This window comes from Lathyrus oleraceus, chromosome 6, assembly GCF_024323335.1.
Source record: "Lathyrus oleraceus cultivar Zhongwan6 chromosome 6, CAAS_Psat_ZW6_1.0, whole genome shotgun sequence".
Taxonomy (NCBI): domain Eukaryota; kingdom Viridiplantae; phylum Streptophyta; class Magnoliopsida; order Fabales; family Fabaceae; genus Lathyrus; species Lathyrus oleraceus.
Genome location: NC_066584.1, coordinates 246,839,084 through 246,866,765, shown reverse-complemented (window position 1 = coordinate 246,866,765; position 27,682 = coordinate 246,839,084).

Sequence of the window (27,682 nt, the reverse complement as noted above, 5' to 3'; positions counted from 1 at the left end):
CCATACTCATGTCAATTTTTCAATCAACTAGCATTAGGACTTTGTCTACCAAATTAATATCATTCATTCATTTTGGGAGATGGAATGTACATTTCATCAATCCCCTAAATCCAATGATATTAATTTGACAAAGTCAAATCAACCTTGACCAAGGCCCAACAACAAGAGTCAAACATAAACAAGCCATCACAATCGGTAAAAAAAATTATTTGGCATTTATTCAAATTAAAATACTAAAATAGTGCATTTAAATTAAATATGGTTTGTCCAATTCATAGAATCTCATCAAAACACCAAACAAATGACCATGAGATTTATCATAGGTCAAACAAGGTCAAAGGACCTTGGAGAAAAAATTTCATAATTTTTGGACATTTAAAAGTCTATTTAAACAATTAAAAACAAATGAAAAATCAATTAATTCATGAAATATATTAATAATGATCCAAAAAATAATTTTAATTCAGAATATGAAAGAGAAAAATATTTGAAAATTTTTGGTGAAAGTCCCATATTTTTTGCATCAATATTGAATTTAATATGAATTATTGAATATAATGCAATTAAAATGAAAATTAAAATATCAGAAAAAAAAGTGGACCACTTGATCTCCCTCATTAATTGAGGTGGCAGATCAAGTGGCCAGAAACACGCGTTCCACCGTGCACATGAGTCAGCGCGCCATAATATTGGTATTTAAACGGAACGATCGTGAATAAAACAAATTACATGGATCATGTGGTTGTGGGAGATGCCAACACATCACCGGAGCTGTAGCTCCGATCTTCTTCTCCGGTGGACGTCACCGGACTGGTCCACCATCAACCATCACCAAAATTAAAAACAAGGACATGATTTCAAAGTAAAAATGACATTGAGCTCGAATTTGGCCTCAATTCACTCTAACTCCAAGTATATTGAGAGATACATGGAGTTGAAATTTGAGGTACCTGAACTGAGTTGCTTCGATTTGTCCTCAAAGCATCTCAATCTTCTTGCCTACATTGGTAGGACTTCAGACAACCAAAGAATCAATAGAATTGAGCAAGAATTTGAGAGAATCGAAGAGATCAAAATTACTGGAAAATACCTTCAATGGAGGTCTGGATTCAACTGATCTTGATCTTGCTCGTGCTTTATCTCACTCCAAATGCTTGCAGAAGAAGAATTGAATGCTCAAAAGTCTGTGGATTCCTGAAGATTTGAATTTCAAAACAGTGGAATTCAACCTCAAATTCAAATGAATTTCTCAGGTTTATCCTTTGCAAAGTGAGGGTTAGATATTGGGGATCAAAGCTGGCGCGAATGTGTGTTGATTGTTGAGCATATGAGGCTCTATTTATAGATGAATCCATTGCTTTTTGCACACTTGAAATCACTTTCCAAATTTGGCCATTGATGATGCATGGGTGCATGGGCGCGCATAGGCCCATAAAATCATTGCCATAGGTCCACAAATGAATGTTAGATAGTCTGAATTCAGCTTGGATGTTAAGGCAAGTGTGCATTTTGATTTGAAGTTGGATCCTTGCCAAGTGATGACACCATGTTCATGCCATGCGCAACCTATGCATTCCTTTTCCAAAATGAATGAATATGAGCTCTATGGAAAGGTGAGATCAAGAGGAACAACTTTCATGTTCAACACTTTTCCATTTGGATTTTGTAACTTGAAGAAATTTGAGGTGGAAATTTGGAAATTTTTGACATATCAAATTTTTTCTAAGTGTCAAGCCATATGTCTCAATATTCCACCTTGCTTAACTTTTTATATGAGCTTCAAATGAGAAACATGTCTTCATCAACATTGTATCTCTCTCAAATACCTTCAAAATGGTCACCAATTTCATGTCATTTGGATTTTAAATGATAGAGTTATGCATTTATGAAGTTTGGAAAAATCACTTGATCAATGGTATAGGTCAAAAGTGACCTATAATGTAACCTCATATCACATGTTCAAAAAAGTTGAATTAGCTCCCACTCAAAACATCAAAGTTGAAGTAGACACATTGAATTTGATTGTGAAACTTGGAAATCTTTCATCTCATAAAGATTGAGTAAGTTATGGCCTTGGGAAGTTGACTTTCAAATTAGGGTTTAGACAAAATGACCTATAATGTTTCAACATAGAAAATGATTTTCCAAGCAAAACTATATCTAGGTCTCAACATGAAAGTTGTTTGGAATGTCATTTAGAGTCTGTTTTCTCTTGGAATCATTTTCATATGGTGAAAAATGTAGGAAATAGGGTCTAGGGAGACCCAGTTTTGATCAGATGAATCTATCTGGCCCACCACCATCAACCAACTTGCTAACTTCCAATTCTCTTGAATTTCTTGGATCATGGTAGATCATATATGCATAAGTTGATGAATTTTGAAGTGTCCATTGAGAAATTTGATCAATTGGTGAGATAGCTTGTTGGATAAGTTACTCAAGATACCCAAGCAATCTAGGATTTCAAAGGAAAATCACCCTCAAACTCTTGAAGAAAACTTGATCAATATAACATGTAAAGAACATTGGGACTCATATATGATGCTCATATCCATTCTTGGATCAATTCTTGGTTGTGCTTTTGGTTCCTGAGGGTCTCAAACCCTAGATGTGAACTTGATGAATCAATGGAATCATGCCCTTCCTACAAAAGAGTTAGACAAATGCAAAGACATATTTTTGGTATTTTGGTTAGTGAAATGATAAAGTACAAGTATGATGCAATCACAAAGTGCTTGGTGATCTCTCCCCAAACAAACCCAATGAAATAGGGGTAAGGAGGATGCCAAGATATGATCCCAATGCTAATGCTTATGATGGAATTATATGAGGGATCTTAGGGTCAAAATTGGGGTCTTGCAGCTGCCCATATTTAAGGACATTCTAATTGAGGAGGTGAAGGTTAAAATCTTCGGCTCGACTCAATAGAATGGGCTTAAATAACAACATAGAGAAACAAATTTTGGTCCCTAAGAGACCTAATGATGTATATGACATGAATGCAAAAGTTAATGCTTTGTAGAGAAATAGTGCTACAAAGGAAAAAGAAATCAGAGAGACCAAAAATCCACAGAAGCATAATGCATTCCGTAAGGAAAACTCATTGGAGAGACAAAGACTCTGGGGGGATAAAAGGATTTATGCGTAGGCCAGGATACGTCTTAAAACTACTGGGGGACTAGAGGAATTCCATACGAAATGGAAATACTCTGTTGGGGAAAAAAACAACATCTGCAAGGAACATGAGTAAGTCAGGATAAAACTTGAATCATACAGGGAAAAGCGATTTCACTAAGGAAAAACGCACACTCAACTCAACTGGGGAAGCAATAAACTTCAACGTAGGAGGAACAGAAATCTATTATCTATTACCTGTTACTGGGTAAGGAGATAATAAAGATCTGACAGAGAGAACATTCGTCATCGGTTAGGATGAACATATCAAGGATGACTTGCTGAGGATTCCAGGAGAGGAAATTCATTACCGGTTACTGGGTAAGAATAACCTTGCTGGGGAAAACATAGAAAAGATAGGATTTACAACTACCAGTTACTGGGCAGAAGACCAAGGATGAGAGTATCCGTCATCGGTTAGGATGAACATATCAAGGATAAACTCAACAGGGAAGAAAATCTGTCACCGGTTAAGATGAACATATCAAGGATAGACTTGCCTGGAAATGCCAAAGAGGATACTCGTCAACGGTTAGGATGAACACATCAAGGATATACTAACTGAACAAAAAGGGTAGGAATTACATCTATCAAAAGCTGGATAGAAAACAGTCGGAGATAAAATCTGTCACCGGTTAGGATGAACATATCAAGGATTAACTCTGCGAGGGGACAAAGTAGGATTTACAACTACCGGTTATTGGGTAGAAAACCAATCAAAGAGAAAATCTGTCACCGGTTAGGATGAACATATCAAGGATAGACTCTGAAAAGGGGGATAAAGTGGGATTTACAACTACCGGTTACTGGGTAGAAAACCACAAGGAGAAGAAAACCCGTCATCGGTTAAGATGAACATATCAAGGATTAACTCTCTGGGAATAAAATAGGGATTACAACTACCTTTTTACTGGGTAGAATACCAAAAATAAGAATATTTGTCACTGATTAAAGTGAACATATCAAGGATAGACTCAGGCAGAGGCAAGAAAGATATCTATCACCGGTTAGGATGAACATATCAAGGATATACTTCCTGGAGAATAAATCCACTAGGGACTCTACTGAGGAGAAAAATAAGGGTACTTTTGCCGGGTATTGGGCAAGAAGTAACAAACTGCAAACTAAGAAGAATATTACCAGTTACTGGGTAATAAACTCTTAGGGGACCAAAGTATCTATCTAGGCAAGAGCCATAAAGAAAAAGGTCAATCAAGACTCAACCCAATGAGGACATAACTCAAGGGGAGTAATTCCCTCCAGCAAATCCATTGGAGAGGAAACTGAAATCACAACCCTCCACGAGGAAATAAACTTAGTGGGGAAACGGAGAAAGGTTAAAGTCTTTCTGCTTAAGGGACTGACACTCTACAATTGAAGGAGGACAGACACTAGATTTGGTATCGGGATAAAATACCGCCATAACAAAGAATAAGAATCTCAAACAAATCAAATATGAAGATGCAGGATATGCAAATTATGAAATTATATGAATGTATATGTATATGTATACATGATGATTATGCTGACAAAACGATCACAAAGGATACAAAGGTGTCGCAAAGAATTTGAACCACCGGTACAATCCTCGGTCAATCCACAAAATATGGAGACAATTGCTGGAGAACAGAGAGATCAACCCCTCAAAGGCTCAGCCCTAGCTAGGGAAGGAGGAGATCTGCTGGGGAAAGAACATCAAATATGTGGGGAAGTTTAGGTCGACACCATAAAAATGGGAGACAACCCTACAGAGAAAAAAAATCATAACAAAAGCTGCTCAGAAACTAGGAGGAAACTCTAACTAGGAGCAAGTTGAATGGCGATTGGTGGGGACACCAAAGCGATCCACTGAGGAAGATCAACCATTTCTGAAGATCAACCCTACTGAGGAAATACGAACTTTGTTGGGGAAGGTAGAAACCCTGTCGGGGAAAACAACACGTCGTAGGGTATTTGAATCAACCAAATTAGCTGGGGACAAGGAAAGAAATTCCACTGAGGATCAAACACTCCGCTGAGGAACTGAATCAACACAAACATCTAGGGATACCCGAAGGGTTAACTGCTTGGGGAACCTCTGATGTTTCACACTTAAGGACTTTTTATTCATTGAAATGCTGTTGATATTCCTTTTACTTGCTTTGGAAAAAGTCATGCTTTTATATATTAAAGAAAACTTGATTTTGATTTAAAAATTTAATTTCAAAATAATCATAATAAAATTTAAAACTATTGGCTGAAGTAAATAAGAATAGAAACAATTGGATAAAATCTCAACTTTATTTAATAGAATGGTATCTGTAAATGACAAGAGTCCATAGATTTTACAAAGTTGAAAATGGTAATTTACATGGAAAAGGGTTACATTGAATACAAATGATCCTTAATCCTTCTACCAACTCTCGATATCCACTGTGCTCTTAACCGCTGCCGGAGATGAATTGATGTCAACCCTTGTGCTCAAACAATTCTTCAAAATCACTGAAGATCAGCAGAATGCAGTTACTTGCCATAATCCCTAATTTTTGCATAAGTTGCCCCAAGTTGGGGTACTCAACTTATCAGGAAATTCTTTCTGTTTTATGTCTCTAATTTTTGCCTGGATCGCCCTTTCGGGTTTTCAATCCACCGAGGCGCTCATTTTTGCCTAAGCCTCCCTTTCGGGTTTTCAACTTAGCGAGCTATTCTTTTCTTTTTTTAGGCTAAGTATTTCTTGACTGCATCTGCGTTCACAGGACGAGTGAAGTCTTCACCATCCATAATTGTAAGAATCAAAGCACCGCCCGAAAAGGCTCTCTTAACAACATATGGGCCTTCATAATTAGGAGTCCATTTTCCTCTAGAATCTGGCTTGAACGTTAAAATCTTCTTGAGTACAAGGTCACCTTCTCTGAACACTCGAGGTCTGACCTTCTTATCAAAAGCTTTCTTCATTCTCTACTATTACAACTGACCATGACACATAGCAGTTAATCTCTTCTCTTCGATTAAGTTCAGCTGATCAAACCTGGTTTGACACCATTCAGCCTCAGTCAACTTGGCTTCCATGAGCACACGCAATGAAGGAATCTCAACCTCTACGGGGAGCACTGTTTCCATACCATAAACAAGAGAGAAAGGGGTTGCCCCTGTTGAAGTGTGGATGGATGTACGATACCCATGCAAAGCAAAAGGGAGCATCTCATGCCAATCCTTATATGTGATAACCATCTTCTGGATAATCTTCTTGATATTCTTATTCGCAGCTTCAACAACCCCATTCATCTTGGGTCTGTAGGGAGAAGAATTATGATGTGCAATCTTGAAGTCTTTAGAAAGAGCTTCCACCATATTGTTATTCAAGTTCGATCCATTATCAGTAATGATCTTACTTGGCACACCATACCGGCATATGATCTGATTCATGATAAACCTTACAACAACTTGCTTGGTCACATTTGCAAACGATGCCGCTTCAACCCATTTTGTGAAGTAGTCAATTGCCACCAAAATGAAACGATGTCCATTTGAAGCTTTGGGCTCAATCATCCCAATCATATCAATTCCCCACATGGAGAAGGGCTTTGGGGAAGAGATAACATTCAAAAGTGTCGGAGGAACATGAATCTTATCAGCATAAATTTGACACTTGTGGCACTTCTTCACAAATTTGCAACAGTCAGATTCCATTGTCAGCCAATAGTAACCTGCTCGCAACATTTTCTTCGCCATTGCATGTCCATTGGAATGAGTACCAAAGGAACCTTCGTGCACTTCGGTCATCAATAAGTTTGCTTCGTGTCTATCCACGCATCTGAGAAAAACCATGTCGAAGTTTCTCTTGTAGAGCATATCACCATTCAAGTAGAAATTACCGGCTAATCTTCTCAAAGTTTTCTTATCTTTCAAAAATGCCCCAGGCGGGTAAACTTGACTTTGAAGGAAACATTTGATGTCATAATACCACATCTTCTCGTCTTTAATCTCTTCAACAGCAAACACATGAGTTGGCCTATCAAGGCGCATCACCGACAAATTGGGAACTCCATTCCAATACTTCATTACAATCATTGACGCTAACGTTGCAAGAGCATCTGCCATCCGGTTCTCATCTCGAGGGATATGATGAAATTCAACCTTTGTAAAGAAAGTTGAAATCCTCCTCGCATAATCTCTATATGATACTAAACCGGTTTGATTTGTCTCCCATTCTCCTTTGATTTGATTCACAACCAAAGTCGAATCATGGAAGACATCCAAATACTTGATTTTGAGATTCATGGCCTCTTCAAGCCCCATAATGCAAGCTTCATATTCTGCCATGTTATTTGTACACTTGAAATTCAATCTAGCTGTAAATGGTAGATGCGTGCCTTGAGGAGTAATAATCACTGCCCCAATGCCATTTCCATATTGATTAATAGCTCCATCAAACACCATGCCCCAACGGGAACCAGGTTCTGGCCCTTCTTCAAGCAATGCTTTATCACAATCTTCCATTTTCAAGTACAAAATCTCTTCATCAGGAAAATCATACTGCACTGACTGGTAATCTTCAATTGGTCGGTGAGCCAAATGGTTAGCCAAAATACTACCTTTGATCACTTTCTGAGATCGGTATTCGATATCATACTTTGATAACAACATTTGCCAATGGGAAATTCTCCCAGTTAAAGCAGGCTTCTCAAATATATACTTGATTGGATCCATTTTGGATATCAACCAAATGGTATGATTCAACATATACTGACACAGACGCTTATCAGCCCAAGCCAATGCGCAACAAGTCCTCTCAAGCATAGAATACCGAGTCTCACAGTCAGTGAAATTCTTACTGAGGTAGTAAATTGAAAATTCTTTATTCCCAGTCTCATCTTGCTGACCAAGAACACAACCCATACTATCTTCGAGCACAGTCAAATACATGACCAACGGTCTTCCTTCAACAGGGGGAGACAAAATCGGAGGATCGAGCAAATATTCCTTGATATTGTCAAAAGCTTTCTGGCAGTCTTCGGTCCAATCACAAGACTGATCTTTCTGAAGAAGCTTGAATATAGGTGCACATGTGGTAGTCATGTGGGAAATGAATCTGGAAATATAATTCAAGCGGCCGAGAAAACCTCTGACTTGCTTCTCGGTTTTGGGCGCAGGCATCTCTTGTATTGCTTTGACCTTGGCAGGATCAACTTTAATACCCTTCTCGCTGACAATAAAGCCCAATAATTTACCAGAACGAACACCAAAAGTACATTTATTGGGATTCAAGCGGAGTTTATATTTCATCAAACACTGGAATAACTTCAACAAATGCTCAACATGTTCCTCTTCATCAATCGATTTAGCAATCATGTCATCGACATAAACTTCAATCTCTTTATGCATCATATCATGAAAAAGAGTAGTCATTGCTCTCTGGTAAGTTGCACCAACACTCTTTAAACCAAAAGGCATCACTTTATAACAGAATGTTCCCCAGGGTGTAGTTAATGTGGTCTTCTCCATATCTTCGGGTGCCATCTTGATCTGATTATATCCGGAAAATCCATCCATAAACGAAAAGACTTTGAATTTAGTAGTATTGTCTACCAACATATCAATGTGTGGCAGAGGGAAATCATCTTTCGGATTGGCTTTATTCAAATCTCTATAGTCAACACACATGCGGACTTTTCCATCTTTCTTTGGCACAGGCACAATATTGGCCACCCATTACGGATACTCAATGGTTACAAGGAAACCGACATCAATCTACTACTGCACTTCCTCTATGATCTTCACAGCCATATCAGGATGAGTTCTTCTCAAATTTTGCTTGACTGGCGAGCATTCTGGCTTCAACGGAAATCTATGCTCCACAATCTCAAAATTCAACCCAGGCATGTCTTCGTAGGACCAAGCAAACACATCTGAATATTCTCGAAGAAGACAATCAACCCCTTCTTAGCATCTGGACACAGTCGAGACCCAATCTTGACTTCCTTCACATCATCCTCGGAACCCAAGTTGACAACTCAATTTGCTCTTCAAACGGCTGAATAATCTTTTCCTCTTGCTCAAGTAGACGAGACAATTCATCACTCACTTCTTCATCACTTTCCTCCTCGGCCTCAAACACAGGGAATTCAAAATTTGGAGAAGGAGAAGGATCATCGTATTCAATGGGGTTAGGAACCAACCAGCATAATAATTTGATATTTTGATTTTAAAGAAGTGAATTTGTGACCAAATATTATGCAGATGGACAATTATACTGTTTTTTTATGTTTTTTTTGTGATTACCATTTTTCAGAATAAAGCAAAAAGTAAAAAATAAACATCAAAGATATGGATGAATAGAATTAATTTTATTAATGATCAATTTAAAATGCCCAAACAATGTTCACTTCTCCCTTAGGCATAGGAGAAGGATTTTAAAATATAAAAGAAATTACTTAGATCGATGCAAAATAACAGGAATATCAACAGCAATCCAATTGTTGCACGCCTTTCCATGCGTTACAAAGTTGGTGCAATCTTCCTCTTTGCTATCCTCTAGCACACCAGCTAAGTGTTGTTCATTGCCATGAATGAACCCTCCGCTACGGAAGTTGAGTTGCATATCTTTAGATCTAACAGTTGATGAGCCTTTCTGGAACCCCAAACCGGTTCTTCCTTTATTGTCGGAGACCTCTACCATGCGCCCCCACTGATCAACAGTTCCTTCTTCAGCAATTTTCTGAGTATCTTTCAACAAGGACATAGGTGCCCCGACTCTCTTCTCAGCAGTAAAAGATAAGGCTTGAAACGGAGTTCCAACCTCATCCTCTGCTTCAACATACGAGAAAGATGACATGTGGCTAACCAACAACGCTTTCTCTCCTCCAACAATCACAAGCTTGCCATTCTTGGCAAATTTCAATTTCTGATGCAGAGTGGAGGTAACAGCTCCTGCCTCATGAATCCATGGCCTTCCCAATAAACAGCTGTAGGCCGGGTGGATATCCATTACTTGAAAATTAATCTGAAAATCACTCGGCCCTATCTTGACTAGAAGGTCCACTTCACCAATTACTGTCTTGCGCGAACCGTCAAAGGCTTTGACGATTATACCACTATACCTCATAGGCGCTCCTTGGTAAGATAACTTTGACAAAGTTGACTTCAGAAGCACATTCAGTGATGAACCGGTGTCAACAAGCACGTTTGACAAAGCATCTTCCTTATAGTTCATTGAAATATGCAAAGCCAGATTATGATTTCTTCCCTCCTCGGGGAGTTCTTCGTCGTAGAAGCTCAGATTATTACATGAAGTTATGTTAGCCACAATGTGATCAAACTTATCCACAATAACATCATGCTCTACGTATGCTTGTTAAAGAACTCTCTGTAGTGCTTCTCTGTGCGCTTCAGAATTCATCAGCAGAGACAACACTGAGATTTTTGAGGGGGTTTGGAGTAGCTTCTCAACCACATTAAATTCTCTCCTCTTGATTAATCGGAGTACCTCATTATCATCATTGGCTTTTAATTTGCTGGATTCACCTGACTTATCCTTTGAACAGCCAAGTGGATCTACATTAGGCACCTCCGCCTTCTTACCAACAATCGTTTCCTCTTTGTTTTCTGGGAACACCGACCCAAACACTCGACCACTACGGGCCACCTTCGTTACATCAGCAATGCTCACTACTGAACTAGTCATAGGTAACGGGACCTCTTGACCATTCTTTATCATTGTAGCATTGTACTGGTACGGTACAAGCTTATCAGATGAATACGGGACTGGGTCCGCTAACCGTATTACCAACGGCGATACTGATCTTTGACTGACGTTATTATTGTTGTTGCTATCATATTGAATTACCAACCGCTCTTGTTGTTTGAAAACGGGCACTATAACATTGACGTCGTCATCTACATGACGGGATTGAACAATTTGAATCATGCCTTCATCCATCAGACGTTGGATGTCCCTTTTCCCTACAACACACCTTCTTGGGTTCACACTACAAACAACACAACCATCATGGGCATGTTCACAGTCACTCACCATACAAATATATTTATGCATCTGCACCAAGGATCTTCGGATAAACCAGACATCATAAACCTTGAAATCTCCAGACAACCGTCCACCATATTCACTAAACAATTCCCATGAGCGGGCAAAGGGTTTGCTTTCACATTTGGCGCGCGGTCCTCAAAGGACACCATACCACTCTTCATAAGCTTTTGAACCTCATACTTCAATGGATAACAGTTTTCAATATCGTGTCCGAGTGCTCCTTGGTGAAAAGCACAACGGAGCTCAGGTTTATACCACCAGGGAAGTGGTTCTGGGATCTGCGGTGGGTTCCTCGGTTGAATTAAGTTCTTAAGAACTAGCGAGGGATACAACTCTGCATAAGACATAGGAATCGGGTCAAAAGATACCTTCTTCCTTTCAAAGTTCTGCTGATGATGATTATTGTTGGTATTATTGTTGTTGTAGGTGTTCGTTCTTTGTTACGGTTGTTGTTGTTGACGTTGATGTTGTTGTTGTTGTTATTGAATTGTTGTTGCTTGTTAATTAGAAAATACCGGAATTACTGATGACACTTGATGATGGTGATGTTGACGGGATGGTGGATTTCTTCTGATCTGAGGCCTCCTATGCCTCCCACTGATTACTGCATTGGTCTCACTATCCTTCTTCTTACCAAAGTTGCTATCATATCTCTTGCTTGTTGATGCCTCATCTCTTGACAACCGTCCTTCACGGACTCCTTCCTCAAGTCTCATCCCCATGTTTACCACTTCGGTAAAATCACTGGGGGCACTAGCAATCATGCGTTCATAATAAAATGAACTTAGAGTTTTCAAGAAGATTTTCGTGATTTCTTTCTCCTCCAAAGGAGGAGTGATCTGGGCAGCCAACTCCCTTCATCTTTGCGCGTACTCTTTAAATGTCTCTTTGTCCTTCTGAAACATAGACCTCAAATGGTCTCAATCCGGCGCCATGTCCATATTATACTTGTATTGCTTCACAAAAGCCTCTCCCAAGTCGTCGAAAGTGTGAATGCTTGCGCTATCCAACCCCATGTACCAACGGAGTGCAGCACCAGTTAGACTATCTTGGAAGTAGTGAATAAGCAATTGATCATTGTTAGTCTGAGTAGACATCTTGCGGGCATACATCACAAGATGACTGAGCGGACAAGAGTTCCCCTTATATTTTTCAAAGTTAGACACTTTGAACTTCACCGGGATTTTGACGTTGGGCACTAAGCACAACTCAGCAGCACTCTTCCCAAACAAATCTTTACCTCTCAGCGTCTTCAATTCCTTGCGCAACTCAAGAAATTGATCTTTCATTTCGTCCATCTTCTCATACACATCCGGACCCTCAGATGGCTCGGAATGATAGATGGTATCCTCTACGCGAGGCAAAGTGTGCACAACAAGAGGTGGCACGGACATGACCGGGATAGATGCCGGCATAGAAGAAAATGTAGGCGCAAAGCCTTCGGGCACAAAGTTGGGCGGCATTCCCTACGGGAATCCGGCAGGCATATTCGGCATGAAGTGGGCGTTAGCAGCAGGCATGGTAGAGGTAGTCACCTCTGAAGTAACAGTCTTCGCGAGAGGAGTTGTAGGTGTTAGGGAAGCTTGATTCTAAGCAGCAAGAACTGACTCCATCATGGCAGTCAGGCGGGCGATCTCGTCCTTCAGCTCTCTGTTCTTTTTCTCCAAATGTTCTATGATTTTCTGATGATTGGCTCGGGTATTGTACCGGTGAGTCAGGTTGGCTAAAGCACAGAAGAAACACCAATCAGACATCTGGTGAAAACCTGCTTATGCAAATGATGCATGAGATGCAATGCTTGTTTGTTTTTATTTTTCAAGGAACTTATTGTATCATTTGTAAATATATATTTAAATGGCAATTGCAACAATTTGATATGACCAAAAATCTCTTTTCATTTATATAAATTGGAAGGATTACACTGAGTATAATTTCAAAAACCAAAACAAAAAGATATAAGAGAAAAGGAGACTAGTCATCCTAGGGATCCCTAACAACAATGTCAGAAGATCTGGCTGAAGGCGCGTACTTTCTTTGAATGCGACGGATCTCGGTCTCAAAAGAAGCCTTCATCTGAGTCTTCTCGAGGACAAGCTGGTCAATAATCTTCTTCCAAGCAACGGAAGACTGAGGCATGCTAGAAGATGAAACCTCTGGCTCTCTCTGTCTCTTCTTCACTCGATCTTCAAGTAACTCAATCAGTGCATCTTTGTCCTTAGACTCCAACTGCAACTCTTCATGCTTCTTACTCAAAGCATGGAAACGCTCTTCCCACATATCCTTCTCTTGCTTCATCTTGGCGAACGCGTCTTCCAACTCCTCTACATCTTGGTTAGGGAGAGTTAATGGCTCAACCACAACCATAGACATAGGTCTTTCGCAAGGATAAGGCATCTTCAACTCCATAGCTCTCTTCTTCACCCAAAGAGTGTAGGTTTCCAAAGCTACACAATTGCACGGACCAAGCTCGGATCTTCCTTTCCTATGCACATTATGCCAAGCATGCACAATCTTCTGCTTCAAATGTTGGGGATCTTTACCCTCTTGATAGAAAAGACCTTCTAACAAAGTGTTATTAGGTTTGTCTCTCAAGGGGAACCCAAGTTGACGACGAGCCAAAGCAGGGTTGTAGTTAATTCCTCCTTGTGTACCAATGAGAGGCATATTAGAGAATTCACCACAACTATCAATAATCTCCAAACTACTTAAGGATGGATCATACCAAACTATATCATCATTAGTGAGAGACATAAGTCTCTGAGACCACCTTAGACATTGTTTCTTCTCCACAAAAGCAGGCGTCTGAGGCAAGTGCAAAATAAACCACTTGTACAGAAGAGGAATGCAACAGACAATCGTTTCACCACCCTTAGAATTCCTTAGATGCAAAGAGAAATACATATCACCCAACAAAGTAGGCACAAGATTCCTAATCAAGAAAAGTCTAATGGCGTTAACATCAACAAAACTGTCAATGTTAGGGAACAAAGCTAATCCGTAGATAAGCAACACAAAGATAACTTCAAAAGCATCCACACTACCAGCTTGAGCAAAAGTAGTAGCTTCCTTGATGAGGAAAACAGATGGCAACCCAAATAACCCTCCTTTTTTCACCCAATGAGCCTCTATCTCAGGCTTCTTCAAGTGAAGAGCTTCAGCAATAATACTAGATCGAGGAATCTTCTCCAATCCACTAAAAGGCATTCTACTAGAAATAGGTATCCCCAAAAGATGAGAATACTCCTCCAAGGTAGGCATAAGCTGAAAATCTGTGAAAGTGAAACAATGGTAGAGAGGATCATAGAACTGCACTAGCACACTCAAGAGTCCTTCAACCACATCAGCAGACAAGATGGACAGAAGTTTCCCATGACGTTGTTTGAAGTCCACGGGATCTAATACAAAAGATGCTAGCTTCCTTAACTCTTTCAAGTCGGGACATCTAAAACTGTACTTCTTAGTGTTCCTTCGTCCACAATCCATGGTCTGAAAATATTTGCAAATGATACCTTAGTTCCTTGAAATTTTCGTGTGATGAATGTTATGATGCGCATGAATACATGAATGCAACAATCACAGATAAGGGATCTCACACAAGGCAAACAAAGGTCAAGGGATGAATCAAGTCATTGTCAAGATCAATCATCCATTTTGGTGGATTATGGTTTACACCTTATCAACACCCAAGTTCCATTGATATTGACAAGACTTGATTGGATCAACCAAGAATCAAGGGTTTATTGTGAGTCACGAGCATGGAGTCTGGGTTAAGAACCATCCCAAAGGAGTGAACTAAGGATAAAAACCTGTAGATCATGTTCTAAAAATTTCCCAAATTCTTAATTCCATCTATCAAATATTACAGGTTAAGATGACTGACTCATTGACCCATAATATTCTCAAGAGAAACTCGTCTGAGTGTAGTATCGCGTAACAACTGTTATCAAGTCTACACTTGAACAGTTTCCGCACTACGTCCTAAATAGGCCAAGATGGGTTAAATGTTCTAAGGTCCTCAGCTTCTCGGACCCAATTAGAAATAGTAATGCCTAACCACAAATACTTGTGTGACATTTCCAAATCCAAAGGTGTCTCCACTAAGCAGATGGATCTCAAGCCAACTTGTTAAGGACTACTCCACACAAGTCGAACATGACTATACCATCCTCCAATCTTAATTGCACTCGAGTTCGGGTTAGAACTTATCTCACCACTCAGAGATCACCAAGCACAACAAGCAGATTATATCTCACATACATATATACAAACATCACATATATACAAATATATACGCACAAAAAGTAGGCTAAACTCACTGGAGACTACTCCCCAGCAGAGTCGCCACTTAATTTCTGTAGCGGGAAATTCATGATCATCAAGCTATTGACAAGCTAGAGATCAAATAACAAGAGTCGCCACTGCGCTTTTATTCTTTCCAAGGGAAAAGGGAAAAAGTACGAACAAAACCCAAAAAGTAAGAAGTTTTCAAATCAAAACTAATAAAATGTCAGAGATTACAGGTAAGGGGGTTGGTTACACAGAGGGAAGGTGTTAGCACCCAAAGTGTCCTAGGTACTCCTAGGGAGCCCTTTTTGTGTGCATATGTACTTGGTATAGAGTGATGTTTACAAACAAATAGAATGGGGGGATGAGAAAAGAATTCATTATTTATATTTTTGTGTTTGACAAGACCTTCGGTCTTGTGCCTACATACCAACATAAAAATGAGGGATCAAAACCTCGTAGTTCGTGATACAAATTTCAAAATGGATGCATTATTTTTAACAAAAATTAAGCTTGAAAGGCACAAAGGCCTAAAAATGGTTTGAATGAGTTAGTTCTTTTTGGCTTTTTTTTTAAGTTTTAATTCAAGTATAATTAAGTCTATTTACAAGTTTGATTATGAAAAGAAGTTTTTAAAATACAATGGCATAAGGACAAATTTTCTAGTTTGCAAAGTGGTAAAAGTTTAGAACAAAAGTAGTTCAATCAAAGAAGATTTTTTTAAAAGAGAGAGAGAGAGATTTTGAAATTAAAGAAATGGGGAGGATATGAAGAGACTAATCCTATACACAAAATTAAAAGTATAGTTTAGTTTATTTACAAGTTTGATTTAAGAAAATAAGTTTGAAAATGCAATGGCATAAGGCCAAAGTTTCTACTTTTTTTGAAAAAAAAGTAGTCTAAGTTTAGAACAAAAGTAGTTCACACAAAGACGATTTTGAAAAATGGAGGGAGAGATTTTGAATTTAAAGAAACGGGGAGAAGATGAAGAGACTATCCTATGTATAAAATTAAAAGTTTAGAGTTGAAAAGATCTGACCAAATGGGTAGCAATCCAATAGACAAGAATGTCAATAAAAACCCAAAATTCCCTTGGACTTTTTAAAATCAAGCAACACTCAAATGCACAATTATATTATCTTGAAGAGCAAGGCATCAAATAAATATGGCCACATGCAAGATTATCCATTCCATGATCTTTTTCACAATAGCCCATGTAACAGATGAATTCCACAAGTCACAGGTTCATAATAACAACTTCACAATGATCATGTTGCAGATGAACTTAGAGATGTCTTCAAAGATGTATCAGATGAATTTCAAATTGCAAGCACTTGGTTCTCAAGTCATTGGCATTGGCCAAGTCCTTTAGCTTAGGAAGGTTGCCTAGATTCTAAGTCCATTTGTCCAAGATCAAGCCAATAGTCCACACAAAAGTCTTTTAGGGTTTTTGTTGTTATTATGTACATGAATGGTCAAAGACCACACAAACCAGCAAAGTATACACAAACAAAATATATTACACAATATGGTCCAAGTGGACAAAGTGAAAATTGCACTAACATAAACAATTAGAATGATATGAATAATGGCAAATGAAATAGAGTGCTAAAAGTAAATGGCATTAAAGTAAAGGCTTGAAATTAAAAGTTAGAAGTTAATAGGTTAGAAGTTAGTATTGTTTTGCTTTTTGCTTTTTATCTTAAGACATTCTTTGGAGAACACTCAACCCACTTATCACAAGCATGAATCCTTGAGCCAAATCATCTTCCAAAGGAAGGAAAGAAGGCCAAGTTTCCACACAATACCATGAAAGATGGGAGACTTACAATCTCACTAACTAGAATGCTTATGCCTTTTATGTTACAAATTTAGCGATATGTTAAGCAATCGTAATTTGACTTATGTAGAAGTCACAACTATTTGAGGTCGGGCAATAGAATTTTGGTGTTAATGCATGTTAGAGACATAGTATAATGGACTATGCTCATGAAACATACCACACACAAAAAGAATATGCAAAAGGTGTGGCCTAATCTCATCCATACTCATGTCAATTTTTCAATCAACTAGCATTAGGACTTAGAGATATCATAGGCAAAATGAGATGAATGCATAAAGAAGGGGAATGAGTTGAAGAGGGAGGGGAATGGATCAAAACACAAATTGGTCAAAGGAGGACTTCTACCAAATTAATATCATCCATTCATTTTGGGAGATGGAATGTACATTCCATCAATCCCCTACAACCAATGATATTAATTTGAAAAATTCAAATCAACCTTGAACAAGGCCCAACAACAAGAGTCAAACATAAACAAGTCATCGCAATTGGTCAAAAAATTTATTTGGCCTTTATTCAAATTAAAACACTAAAATAGTGCATTTAAATTAAATATGGTTTGTCCAATTCCTAAAAACTCAAACAAGGTCAAAGGACCTTGGAGAAAAAATTTCATGATTTTTGGACATTTAAAAGTATTTTTAAACAATTAAAAACAAATGCAAAATCAATTAATTCATGAAAAATATTAATAATGACCCAAAAAATAATTTTAATTCAGAATATGAAAGAGAAAAGTATTTGAAATTTTTTGGTGAAAGTCCCATATTTTTTGGATGAATATTGAATTTAATGTGAATTATTGAAAATAATGCAATTAAAATATCAGAAAACAACGTGGACCACTTGATCTCCCTCATTAATTGAGGTGAAAAATATTAATAATGATCCAAAAAATAATTTTAATTCAGAATATGAAAGAGAAAAATATTTGAAAATTTTTGGTAAAAGTCCCATATTTTTTGGATCAATATTAAATTTAATATGAATTATTGAAAATAATGCAATTAAAATATCAGAAAAAAACGTGGACCACTTGATCTCCCTCATTAATTGAGGTGGCAGATCAAATGGCCAGAAACACGCATTTCACCGGAGCTGTAGCTCCGGTCTTCTTCTCTGGTGGACCTCACCGGACTGGTCCACCATCAACCATCACCAAAATTAAAAACAAGGATATGATTTCAAAGTAAAACTGGCACTGAGCTCGAATTTGGCCTCAATTCACTCTAACTCCAAGTATATTGAGAGATACATGGAATTGAAATTTGAGGTACATGAACTGAGTTGCTTCAATTTGGCCTCAAAGCAACTCAATCTTCTTGCCTACATTGGTAGGACTTCAGACAACCAAAAAATCAATAGAATTGAGCAAGAATTTGAGAGAATTGAAGAGATCAAAATTTCTAGAAAATACCTTCAATGGAGGTCTGGATTCAACTGATCTTGATCTTGATCTTGCTCGTGCTTGATCTCACTCCAAATTCTTGCAGAAGCAAAATTGAATGCTCAAAAGGCTGTGGATTCCTAGATATTTGAATTTTAAAATAGTGGAAATTCAACCTCAAATTCAAATGAATTTCTCAGGTTTATCCTTTGCAAGGTGAGGGTTAGAGATGGGGGATCAAAGCTAGCACAAATGTGTGTTGATTGTTGAGCATATGAGGCTCTATTTATAGCTAAATCCATTGCTTTTTGCACACTTAAAATCATTTTCCAAATTTGGTCATTGATGATGCATGGGTGCATGAGCACGCATAGGCCCATAAAATCATTGCCATAGGTCCACAAATGAATGTTAGATAGTCTGAATTCAGCTTGGATTGTAAGGCAAGTGTGCATTTTGATTTGAAGTTGGATCCTTGCCAAGTGATGACACCATGTTCATGCCATGCGCAGCCTATGCATTCCTTGTCCAAAATGAATGAATTTGAGCTCTTTGGAAAGGTGAGAACAAGAGGAACAACTTTCATGTTCAACACTTTTCCATTTGGAGTTTTTAACTTGAAGAAATTTAAGGTGGAAGTTTGGAAATTTTTGACATATCAAAATTTTTCTAAGTGTTAAGCCATATGTATTAATATTCCACCTTGCTTAACTTTTAATATGAGGTTCAAATGAGAAAAGTCTTATCATCAAAGTTTTATCTCTCTCAAAGACCTTCAAAATGGTAACCAATTTCATGTCATTTGGATTTGAAATGATAGAGTTATGCATTTTTGAAGTTTGGAAAAATGACTTGATCAATGGTATAGGTCAAAAGTGACCTATAATGTAACCTCATATCATATGCTCAAAAAAGTTGAATTAGCTCCCACTCCAAACATATAAGTTGAAGTAGACACATTTAAGTTAATTGTGAAACTTGGAAATCTTTCATCTCATAAAGATTGAGCAAGTTATGGCCTTGGGAAGTTGACTTTCAAATTAGGGTTTAGACAAAATGACCTATAATGTTCCAACATAGAAAATAATTTTCCAGGCAAAAATAGCTCTAGGTCTCAACATGAAAGTTGTTTGGAATGTGATTTAGAGTAAGTTTTATATTGGAAGCATTTTTATATGGTGAAGATTGTAGGAGATAGGGTCTAGGGAGACCCAGTTTTGATCAGATGAATCTATCTGGCCCACCACCATCAACCAACTTGCTAACTTACAATTATCTTGACTTTATTGGCTAATGGTTGATCATATATGCATTATATGATGAATTTTGATGTGTCCCTTGAGAACTTTGATAAATTGGTGAGATAGCTTGTTGGAGAAGTTACTCAAGATACCCAGTCAATCTAGGGTTTCAAAGGCAAATCACCCTCAAACTCTTGAAGAAAAACTGATCAATATAACATGTAGAGAACATTGGGACTCATATATGATGCTCATAACCATTCTTGGATCAATTCTTGGTTGTGCTTTTTGTTCCCGAGGGTCTCAAACCCTATATGTGAACTTGATGAATCAATGGAATCATGCCCAACCTACAAAAGAGTTAGACAAATGCAAAGACATATTTTTGGTATTTTGGTTAGTGAAATGATAAAATACAAGTATGATACAATCACAAAGTGCTTGGTGATCTCTCCCAAAACAAACCCAATGAAAGAGGGGTAAGGAGGATGCCAAGATATGATCCCAATGCTAATGCTTATGATGGAATTGTATGAGGGGTCTTCGGGTCAAAATTGGGGTCTTACACCAGCCAATCACACATTGCCAACACTTGTCTTCAACCTCTGATCATGCAAATATGAACCCTAAACCCGACCTTAACATGCCAATTTCTAAGCCACAAATCCATCCACAATGCATAAATATGAATGAGCTTAAAAACAAAAACATAGGTCTCATGGAGTAGAACAACAACACATCAAACAAAACCTAAAAACATGAATTGGTCATGGAGAAAAATGATGCATAAGTTAAGTAAAACACATTGTTTCAAGAATTTCAGCAAGCCCAAACATCTCATATTCAAGCAACCATACAAAACCAACATGGTGAATCAACTTCAAACATCACCCTTAAATAGTTCATAGTATATGCATCTCAAAAATGGAAGAGGTGAGGTGAGAAAATGATTTAACTAGTGGAGAAGATCCACTACTTCTTGAGCTTGATGGAGCTTTAGAAACAAATCTAATGGAGCTTGGTGCTCTTCTAGGAACCAAGATGAAGTCGAGTGAATGGTGAAGATGAGCTCAGAAATGGAAAGGAATCCTTAAGTTTCAATGTTGCAGCCTCCAAGCTCTCTCTCTTCAATAACCTCTCTCCTTCTAAATTAGGTTAATGCTCGCTTATATATCATGCTTGTGATGAGGTGTGGTGTTTTGTTTAGGGACAGAATCGTTGGAGGGCAAGTTTTTCAGTTTATGCAAAGTTAAAGAGTGGCATGCAAGGCTGCATTTTGGATGCAAGGAGTGCATGCTTTGTGTCATTTTAGGGAATTATAGGTGTAATGAAATGCCTCATAATTGTGTGTCTTGGAGGCAGTGGAGAGAGAAAAAGAGACCAACAAAACATTTCCTCTTTTGGCCAAATATGGACATGATACGTAAGCACACAATTCGTGTGTTGTTGATCTATACAAGGTAAGGGAATGTGTGAAACAAATCGTACTATAAGGGAAGGCAACATCATGCATAATTCCAACAACAAGTGTGGTAATGGGGATTGAACATTATCATCTTTAAGTTAATATAACTCCATGGCCTCTTGGCCAAATGGGTTGAGATATGGCATTTTGGAAAGAGGGGAATGAGGGGAACATGTTTGGTGTTGGAGGAAATTTGAAAAAGAACCTTGAGATCCTTTAAAAATGGGCACGAAGATGGCTGCTTGGAACTGCATGTCAAAGTGTCAATTATAGGTCATCCTGAGAACCCAACTTACCATGCCCATAACTTGTTCCCTAAGCTACCAAATAGGAAATTTTTTGAAGCAAAAATGGAGAGGGGATAATGCTCTACAACTCTTATGTTGAGGTTAAATCCTAATGAAACTTACAACCTTGTGAAAATTGGACATAAAGTAGGTTGCTTGAGATGATCAAATACTTAGAAAAAATTTCACTAAGTATAAACCCAAATCAATCAATAAGAGGTCATGACTTTAGAGGATGGCATCTTGAGTTGTGGCCATCCAAATGAGGTGTGCTTGGAATCAATGGAAAGAGGAGACTTGACACTATAATTTTCATGTTGGAAGAACCTTGAGATGGAGTCCCTAACATCCCTTAAAATTGCCATGAATATGCTTGGGAATCCTGACTTGGGATACTTAGAAATTTTCTAAGTGTTGGGACAATTGAATGAATCTGAAACACCCCACTTTCAACAACCATATATTGAGCCATGATGATCCAAATGCTTAAATCTTGGTACCTCCTTAAAGCTTGGATAAAGGCGAACAAATTTCATGTTAAGGTCAAATTGATTTGGAGTCTTGGTCATAGAGAACATTGGCCATGAAGGTAGCTGCCCACTAACACCAAACTTGCCAAAAATAGCAAGTTTCTAAAACCCTAATTTCCAATATAGGTAACTTTCCATAATTCTTGATTTTTGATGAATCTCTTGACTTTTCTTAATCAAATTTCAACCATATACCATATTTGACTTGAGGAACACAATATTGACCCAAGGAATCAAAAGTTGATTTTTTTAACCTACCCAGTTGACTTTCCCCAAATTGAATCAAAACATTGGTCATTTGAACAATTGAACCTCTTTTGACTAAAAATGATGGCCAATTTTCCACATATGAACACTTAGGGACACATAGAATACCATGGAATCAAGTCTTGCTCAAAAATCTGAAATAAATTGATTTTATCATAAACCCTAATTTCAATCCAAAAAGATAAGATATGAGTGCACATCTTCAAAACCTTGATTCCTTTAGGGAAAGTGGAGAAACTCTTGAACAAAGATGTATTGTATAATGATATGATGAAGATGATTCAAAATTGGTCCATGGGTATGCCACATACTGAGATAATCAACACTCCTAGCTCAGAGATCAAGAGAGAGGAGTGTGTGATCAACTTCCATTCTCTTGCAATTCTCATTCAACTGATGAAGTAATTGACCATTTGAGATGCCCTAGGGCATAAGAAGCCCCTTGATAGTTTGGTGTATCATTTAGTTGAGGATAGCCCAACCTCTTTCTACTGATTGTCACTTATATTCCTTCTAAGGCTTGAAGAAGGTCACAAGAGATATGCCTCGACCCCATAACCATAGAACCAATGATATGCATGAATGCATATGATGATAAAACTTAAGCCAAATATGGTTGAAAAGAAGAGGGTAAATTTTGGGGTACAACAGAGATCAACAAGCATATTTGATTGTATCATACTTTGTTTTTGTTTGTTTACTAACCAAAATATCAAAAATATGTCCAGTGTAGCTTTGTTTCTATTGTAGGTTGTGTGTGTGTCCATCTGTGCCTCACCAAGTTCATATCTAGGGTTTGAGACCCTAAATGCAAGAGATCAATCAAAAAAAGGTTCACCATGGTTATAAGCATCATATAGGGATCCCTATGTTCTTTATTGGTTATTTTGATCAAAAGTTCATCAAGAATTTGAAGCTTGTTTTCCATGGAAGCCCTAATTCATCTAGGTATCTTGTTTGACTTCTGTAGCGGTAAATTCATGACCATTAAGCTATGGATAAACTTAACGTCAATAAAACCAGAGTCGCCACAGCGCTTTTATTGTTTCCAAAGGAAAAGGGAAAAGTACGAACAAAACCCAAAGATAAGAAGTTTTCAAATTAAAACTAATAAAATGCCTGAGATTACAGGTAAGAGGGTTGGTTACACAGAGGGGAGGTGTTAGCACCCAAAGTGTCCTATGTACTCCTAGGGAGCCCTTTTTTATGTGTGTATGTGTTTTGGTATAAAAGATGTTTGCAATAAATAGAGTGTGAGGATGAGAAAAGAATTCATTAATTATATTTTTGTGTTTGACAAGACCTTCAGACTTGTGCCTACGTACCAACATAAAAATAAGGGATCAAAATCTCGTAGTTCGTGGTATCAATTTTAAAATGAGTGGATTGCTTTTAATCAAAAATTAAGTTTAAAAGAGGCACAAAATGAACAAAAGTTTTGAATGAGTGTTAGTTCTTTTTGTCTTTTGAAATTTGAAGTAAATATGGTTAAGTTCATTTACAAGTTTGATTTATGAAAAGAGTTAAAAAAAATCAATGACCTAAGGCCAAAGTTTCTAGTTTTCAATAAAGTCTAAGTTTTGAAATTACAAGCAAAGAAGGTTTTTAAAAAGGCGGAGAGATTTTGAAATTTAAGAAGTGGGAGGAGATGAAGAGACTAATCCTAAGCATAAAATTAAAAGTTAAGAGTTGAAAAGATCTGACCAATGGGATGTAATCCAACAGACAAGAATGTCATATAGAAAACCCACTTTCCCTTTGGACTTTGAATCAAGCAATAATTAGCAAGCAATTACTAACATGAAGATCAAAGCATCAAATAAAGATGTCCACATCCTGGCAGACAAATCCATAGCTAACAATCTTCTTTATCTTCTCATGTATCAGATGAAATACTTCTTAATTTTTGCTCAGAGTAAGGTGTAGCATGAGACCAAAATAACAGTTGCATCAAGATCATGTAGCAGATGAACTCAAGTGGATCCCAATACTTGCATCAGATGAAAGCTCAAATCACAATAACTTGGTCTCAGAAATGTTGGCATTGGCCAAGTCCTTTTACATATGGAATGTTGCCTAATTCTAAGTTCAAAAGCTCATATCAAATCCAACAATCCACACAAACATTTTTTAGGGTTTTTGTTGTTTATTAAGTACTTTAAGGTCCTAATACCACAAACACAAGCAAAATATACAAACAAATATATACAAACACAATATATGGTTCAAATGAACAAAGTGAAAATGACATAACATAAACAAGTTAAATGATATGTAAATGACAAATGAATGGTAAAAGACTTGAAATTAAATTGAATAAAGTAAATGACTTGAAAGTAAAAGCAATATTAATACAAGTTCGTTAAATGTTAGTTGATTAGATGTTAGTGATGTTTTTCTTTTCATTTGATTAAGTCATTCTTTGGAGAACACTCAACCATCTATTTACAAGCATGGATCCTTGAACCAAGACATCTTCCAAAGGAAGGAAAAAAGTCCAAGTTTCCACACAATACCATGAAAGATGGGAGACTTACAAACTCACTTACTAAAATGTTATGCCTTTAGGGTCAAAATTTAGCTCTATGTTAAGCAATCGTAATTGGACTTATGTAGAAGTCACAACTATCTGAGGTCGGGCAATAAAAATTTAGGTGCTAATGCATGTTAGAGATTTGGTATAATGAGCCAAACTCCTAAAACATACCACACACTAAAAGAAAACAAATAAAATGGTGGACCTATATCATCCATACTTGTATTGGTTCATCTAGCACAAGGTTATTGATGAACCAATTAGCCTTAGGATCCTGAGATTTCATTGGTCAATGAAAGGGATGGGATAGAATGGGATTGAATATGAAGAAGGAAGGGCGATGAGAGAAACACAAATTGGTCATGGGAGGAATTTTATCAAATTAAAATCATTCATTCATTTTGGGAGATGAAATATACATTTCATCAATCCCCTAAATTAAATCATTTTAACTTACCAAAAGTAAAATCAACCTTGACCAAGGCCCAACCACATAGTCAAACATCACAAGTCAATAAAAATAGCTCAACATAATTTCTATAAAATTAATCAATTGAAAATAAAATTAAAAATGCATTTAAATTAAATTTATTTTGATCATGGAATTTGAATGGCTTTCATCTCATAAGAATTGATCAACTTATGGTCTTGGGAAGTTGACCTCCAAACTAGGGTTCAGACAAAATGACATATAATCTTTCACCATAAAAAATGACTTTCCAAGAAAAACCAGATCTTGACCTCAACATGAAATTTGTTTGCAATGTCATTTTGAGTAAATTTTCTCTTGTAATAATTTTCATATGAAAAATATTGTAGGAGATAGGGTCTAGGGAACCCTAGTTTTGACCAATTGACTTTCTCTAGCCAACCACCATGAACCATCTTGCTAGCTTGACATTATATTGACTTTTGGGACTCATGGAGGATCATATAGGCATAATATGATGTAGTGTGAAGTATCCCTTTAAATATTTGATCAAATGTTGAAGAAACTTACTGAGAAAGTCACACAAGATACCCAGATGAATTAGGGCTTCCAAGGCAAACAAACTTCAAACTCTTGATAATTTCTTGATCAAAATGATATTTGAAGATCATGGGGATCCATATATGATGCCTAAAACCAATTTGAACCATTTATTAATTGAACTCCTTGCATTGAGGGTCTTAAACCCTAGATGTGAACTTGATGGGGCATAGGTGAGCATACACACTACCTACAAAAGCAACAAACTATACATTAACATATTTTTGGTATTTTGGTTAGTAAATAATGAAAAACAAATAATGATACAATCAAATGTGCTTGGTGATCTCTCCTAATGTGAAACCAATGAATTAGGGGCAAGGAGGCTACCAAGGTGTGGTCCCAAAGCCAATGCATATGATGAGATAGCATGGGGGATCTTAGGGTCAAAATTGGGGTCTTACAACTTCCTCAACAAGTTTCTTCATCAATTAGTGAAATATATCATGGGATACTCCATTATAAATAATATTATGCATATATGATTCTCCAAGACCCCCAAAGATCAAGAGAACTTCAAGTTTGCAAGTTGGTTCAAGGGGGTTGACTAGAGAAAGTCAACTGGTCAAAACTAGGGTTCCCTAGACCCTATCTCCTATAATTTTTGTCATATGAAAATGATTCCAAGAGAAACGTTACTATTTATGACATTCCAAACAACTTTCATGTTTGCATCAAGAGCTAGTTTTTCTTGGAAAATCTATTTTTATGGTGAAAGATTATAGGTCATTTTGTTTGTGCCCTAGTTAGAAGGTCAATTTCCAAGGACCATAAGTTTCCATTTTTTATGATATGAAGGCCATCTAAGTTTCATGGTAAATTTCAAGATGTCTTATCTAACTTTGATTCTTTGAGAAATTCCAAATTCAACTTGCAAGGGCATGTGCCAAGAGGAAACATTATAGGTCTTTTTGGGTCATCACCATTGAACAAGAAATTTTCCTCAATTTCTAAAATCCATAAATCCCTCATGCCAAATCCAAATGGTGTCAAATGTGTGACTAAATTTAAGAGGAATGAAAGAGATACAACTTTTATGAAGGAACCATTTTCATGTTATGACAACTTTGCGTGGCTCCATGTTATGACATCAGTAGCATTTGTGCACTAATTGAACTGGTTTGTAATGATCATTTTGGGCCTAGCACATGCCCATGCACCCATGCACTTGGATTTCTGTTTTTGGCTCAAATATTCAAATGGTGTGAATATCATTTTCCATGGCCTATATATTGAACTCATTGGCCTCAGTTTGAAGGATCTTTTCGGCCCAAGCCTTGCCAAGAAATCCCAGAATCCCATTCCATATAATTTCTTGAGGATTTAAGAAATCGAGTTCTTGATTCCACTTTTGTTTAGGGACAAGAACTCCAAGAATTAATAGCCATTTTCATCTCAATTGATCACTACAAGCAAGAGGAGGAAGAACCAAGTGGAATTGCATCGAGATCAAGCCAAATCCCTACAACCTGAAGGTGAGTTTTCCAAATTTTCAAACCTTCGATTCTCTATCCATTCTCCACTATTCTACTTGTTTATTAGTTGTATGAAGTCCTACCAATGTAGGCAACAAGATTGATTTACTTTTAGGGCAGATTCGAGCTCCTGAGCT